The sequence below is a fragment of the Rhinolophus ferrumequinum genome, chromosome 5 (genome assembly GCF_004115265.2).
Source record: "Rhinolophus ferrumequinum isolate MPI-CBG mRhiFer1 chromosome 5, mRhiFer1_v1.p, whole genome shotgun sequence".
NCBI classification, from domain to species: Eukaryota; Metazoa; Chordata; class Mammalia; order Chiroptera; family Rhinolophidae; genus Rhinolophus; species Rhinolophus ferrumequinum.
In genome coordinates this window covers 25321217-25326949 of record NC_046288.1, presented here as the reverse complement: position 1 = coordinate 25326949, position 5733 = coordinate 25321217, and the positions used below count along the sequence as shown (strand labels likewise).

Genomic DNA, 5733 nt, shown 5'->3' with positions numbered 1-5733 from the left:
ATGGCATTAGGTCTTATATTCAAGACTTTTATCTATTTTGAGTTAACTTTGTGTACAGTGTAGGATTGTAGTCCAGTTTCATTTTTTGAGCATGGCTGTCCAATTTTTCCAACACCTTTATTGGAGAGATTGTCCTTTCCATATTTTATATTTCTATCTCCTTTATCATAAATTAATTGACCATATATGTGTGGATTTATTTTGTATTCTCTATTCAGTTCCATTGATCTGTGTGTCTGTTTTTATGACAAAACTATACTGTTTTGATTACTATAGCTTGATAGTATAGTTTGAAATCAACGAGTGTGATGCCTCCAGCTTTGTTTCTCTTTCTCAAGATTGTTTTTGTTATTTGGAGTCTTTTGAATTTCCATAAAAAATTTGGGATTGTTCTATTTCTGTGAAAAATGCCATTGGAATATGATAGGGATTACAATGAATCAGTATATTGCTTTAAGTAGTATTGGCATTTTACCAATATTAATTCTTCCAATCCATGTATGTGGAATATCATTGCATTTATTTGTGTCTTCAATTTCTTTCATCAGTGTCTTATGGTTTTCAGTGTATACGTCTCCTTGGTTAAATTTATTCCTAGGTATTTTATTCTTTTTGATGCAACTGTAAATGAGAATGTTTTCTTAACTTATTTTTCTGATAGTTTGCTATTAGTGTATAAGTAACATAACAGTTTTGTGTAATGATTTTGTAACCTACAGCTTTACTGAATTTTCTGATTAGTTCTTATAGTATTTTTTGTTGTTGTTTTTAATAAAGTCTTTAGGGTTTTCTAAATAATATTGTAGTATCTGAAAATAGTCTGTCTGATTTCTTCCCTTTCCAATTTAAATGCCTTTTATTTCTTTTTCTTGTCTAATTGCCCTCTTTAGGTTTCTCAGCAGTATGTTGAGTAAAAGTGGCAAAAATGGATATTCTTGCGTTGTTCCTGGTCTTGGAGAAAAAGCTTTCAGCTTTTCACCATTGAGTTTGATGTTAGCTGTGGGCTTGTCATATATGGCCTTTATATGTTGAAGTACAATCCCTCTATACCCACTTTTTGTGAGTTTTTAGCATGAATGAGTGTTGAATTTTGTCAAATACTTTTTCTGCATTTACTGAAATGGTCGTGTGATTTTTATTCTTCACTTTGTCAATGGGGTATATTACACAGATTGATTTGAGGGTGTTGATCCATCCTTGCATCTCTGAATAAACCCCACTTGATCATGGTATATGCTTCCTTAAAAATATTGTTGAATTTAGTTTGCTAATATTTTATTGAGGCATTTTGAATGTATGTTCATCAGGGATATTGGCCTGTAATTTTCTTGTGACATCCTTTTCTGGTTTGGTATCAGGGTAATGCTGACCTCGTACAATGAGTTTGGAAGCATTCCCTCCTCTTCTATTTTTTGGAAGAGTTTGAGAAATATTGGTGTTAATTCTTCTATAACTGTTTAGTGAATTCACCAGTAAAGATTTCTGGTCCTCTACTTTTATTTGTTGGAAGTTTTTATGAAGAAATTTTAAAAGATAGTAGCTACTCTTCTAAGTATGATAATCAACTAGAGATTAAGAGATGGTATGTCAGACAGGACTGGAACATAACTGAACCTAAATAACCTGAATTTGTACTAAGTTTCATTTTGTTTGTTTATTTGTTTTGTTTTGTTGCCTGTGTAAAGCAACATCAGAGAGGAAGCAAACGTTTATCTGGTTGTTTATTATTATTATTATTATTATTATTAATTTTATTAGAACTTAGATGAATTGTCAGGGATGAAAGACAAAGAAATGTTAGCAAGAGTTTACTTAACATAGTCTCTCATAGATTTCTGTGTATAAAAAAATAAAGTGAATTCAGATGCTGATAAGTATGATGTTATGGGGGATGTGTGTTGGGTCAGAAGAAGAGGAGAAGTCAATGGCCTGTCTTAGAATAGGTGATAAATTTTTGGGTCCCATTATATATGAGTGATGTCAACTATCATGATAAAAATTTTAATTAGAAAGATTGTATGTTAGCACTCTTTTCTTTTAACTATCTCACTTCTAATGAAAAGGAGATTATATTCTACTTGTTACACGATGAACACAGAATAAAACCCAGAGTCTCTAAGGCCAAGCTAATATATGTTGCAATATCCTACAATATATTCCTTTAAAATTAAAAGGTGGTTGAATGTTTTGGGTGATCAAATGTGAAATTTTTGAAAAACATACATTTAGCAATCATTGTTTTAAATCATGCATATATCAGTAATGTCTTAATATTACACATAAAGTAGCAGCATACTTAAAACATAATTTGTGACAAATTAATATTTTAGTCAAATAAGATACCCCAATATTGTTTTCCTCTGGTTGTTTGATAGATATAAAAGTTTTATGCATATGGGAAGAGCATATTTATAGATTTGTGGCAAGAAGCCAGCTATAAGATGACAGAGATTCAGTTGTTTAACTTCCATTCTTCACGTAAAGATACCTGGAGATTTCCTATTATAACCTCCTTCTCCATCTCTTCATCTTGGACAAACAATAAATTTTACTCAACCTCCAATTTCCTGGGAGGAGAAGTAAGCAGGGTTTGACAATAATTAACTATATAGAAATATTATATGGAGCAATTATATATCTGATCTATATTCATCGTCTATTTAAAATATGAGTGAATAAAAATGGATAAGAAGCAATGCATGCTAAGGATTGTCTTACAGCAGGGACTACAGAGAATAAACAAGCATAAGAGAGTTAAATCCACTGAAGATTGGTTAAAAAAAAAATAAAAAATGAAGCCTTACCTGGATCCCGCAGGAGATGCGTGCCCCCATCCGCACACTGTCCTTTGGCTACCGGACATCAGGCCTCCCAAGAAGGATGTTCCTGTGAAGAAACCAGCGGGGCCCTCTGTGTACAAGCCTGCTGCCAAGCCAGCAGCAGCATTGGTCGCTCCAGCCAAGACCAAGGCTGAGCCAGTAGTAGTTGTCCCTCCAGCCTCTGAGAAAACCCGGAATCCCCCGATCATTCTCTCCAAAGTGGTGGTTGAGTTTAATAAGGACCAGCTGGAGGAGTTCAAGGAGGTCTTGGAGCTGTTTGACCAAGTAGGGGATGGCAAGATCCTATACAACCATTGCGGGGATGTGATGAGAGCGGGGGCCAGAACCTCATCAACGCGAGGGGCTCAAGGTTCTGGGGAACCCTAAGGGTGATGAATTGAAGTCCCGGTGTGTGGACTTCGAGATTTTCCTGCCCATGCTCCAGGCGGTGGCCAAGAATCGGGACTGAGGCAAATGTGAGGACTACCTGGAGCGGCTTCGGGTGTTTGACAAAGAAGGGAACAGTAAAGCCATGGGAGTAGAGCTCAGACATATCCTCACCGCCCTGGGATTGAGAAGATGACCGAAGAGGAGGTGGAGACAGTTCTGGCAGGACATGCGGACAGCAGTGGCTGTATCCACGATGAAGCCTTCCTGAAGCACATCCTATAGATGGGGCCACCTGCAGGCGGAAGCATGTTCCTACCACTAGGAGGCCACCTATTGTTTCACACTGAAGAGACGATTCCTCCCTTGGGGGGAAACATGAAAAATGATCAATGGAAAAGGCACATATGAGAATGTGTCCTGTTTGATTATCAATTCTCCATGGAAAATGTAAAATAATTTAATAATTATAAAATATATCTGGAGATTATTATTTTTTCTCCTTCATTGAAACATTAGCCAGAAACAGATTTTTTTTTCTCCACGAATTTTATAAAAGACTCTGAAACAAAAGCACATTATAGGGTATAACCACATTCATATGAATATACATATAGGTTCATTATTCGTATATTTTTACATTTAAGTTGATCTTAGTGTACACTGATGGACAAATACTGCTTAACAAAACATGTAGGTAAGATCATTTATTGGAAAACAAGTTCTGAAAAAAAATTAAAACTATAGTTAAAAGTGTATTTTTATAATGTGCTGATAATTAATGTATACAGCCTATAGAATGACTCTTAGATGTTCTTCAAAAATATGGAAAACTGAAAAAAATGTAAAGTTATTTGAGCAATATTAATTTGCAGATACTGAAAGGTAGATAGGTAGATATTAGGTTGGTGCAAAAGTAATTGCAATTTTTGGAATTATTTTTAACCTTTTAAACCACAATTACCTTTGCACCAGCCTAATAAATAGGCATGTCTTAAAATAAGTAGGCATAAAAATATCTTAAATAAGACATATTTGTAAGGAAATATTTTTAACAGAAAGAGGGAAATAGGTTCATGTAAATATTATTTCAAGTATCCACAGTTATTTTTCTAATGTTTATCTTTCTTCTCTTCCTCCTGTGTTAAGAACCTTATATAGACCACAAGTGGATGTGCTGAGTCTTTCTTGGCAAAAGAAGAGCAAATCAGAATGTAAATTCTCCAGAAATCCTCTTAGGGAATAAGTCAGGTTTCTTTTGCATGCATATGAAATTACCTCCTAAAGACTGAAAGAGAACAGGAAGAAGAAGAACAAAATCTTGCATGTAATCTTTCTAAAATCTCATTACATAGACTTTGAGTTTTTGGTTTTCCCAGAAGAAGCTATAATTCATTTCAAGTTCATATATATTGCTCAAAATTATAAGATTTCTGGCACTTTTTCTTCATAATCCAGGTGTGCTGGCTGTCATAACCAGACAATGCAGCATTTTAAAAGCTGTATATTTCTGGGATTTCAAATACACTAAAAAGTATACATGCTGCTCACTTTCTTGGATTTAAAATATTTTTAAACATCACTACAAGGAAAAGGGGCTTTATTCCTGTTCCGTAAACTTTGTACAATCATACAGTATCTCATCAATTTTCTTTGACATTTTATAAAAATATTTTTGAATTTGTCAAATATGTAGAGTGGAAGGGTTCTTGACTAGCCCGTCTTGTTCCTGTGGAACAAATAACCAACATTATATTCAGTTGCATTGGATGTGAATTCATTTTGTTCACTTTTATGAAATTTGATTTATCAAACCCTAATGAATAAATATTGCTTACTAGAACATGGAGGAAAAGACTGCTTAGAGAGAATCTAAAAATAAAATTATTTAGAAGCATAATTTTCACAATTTGTCAATAATAAATCTCTAAAGCCTAAAATATATTGCTCTTAATGAACCACTGAAAGAAAAGCAAACCTATTTGGAGCAAATTAATTTGGAGAGGTTGAGGCCTCAAATTTTAATAGAATGTAAATGGTGCATTCAGTATGCAAGGCATCATCATTTGAATAATCTTGAAAAAGATAAAAAGAAGTCTCTCTGTTCAGGAAATAGCACATTAAAAAGCTATGCATAGTCTAGTTATGTCTGTAAACCAGTGTTATGTGTGTGTTAGCAGACCACCTTAGTGGATGAGATGTATTATAATGAGGATGTTTATCATACATAATTACTAAACAAGAGTTGTGTTATATGGCACTGACAAGCATGGATCTGTAGTTCTAGATTTATGTCCTTTTAGGTTCCTAAGCAGAGCTTGTTATGTATAAACCAGCAGAAGCAGATGGACTACTCTCCAGAGTACAATAGAACAATGTAGGATTTTACAGGAGAGAAAGATTTCTCTAGTAAAACCAGGTGGCTGGTTTTACTAGTGGAATACAGGTGGCTAGAGAGACAAATTCCACAACTGACCAGAAAGAATTACTGGCCATTAAAATTGAATTGATATGAGTATATCAAAGC

At 34.2% G+C, this 5733-nt stretch overlaps 1 pseudogene; it reads left to right on the top strand.

The window, feature by feature from the left end:
• Window positions 1–2792: 2792 nt before the first annotated feature.
• Window positions 2793–3491, top strand: LOC117022063 (myosin light chain 6B-like; annotated as a pseudogene).
• Window positions 3492–5733: the final 2242 nt, after the last annotated feature.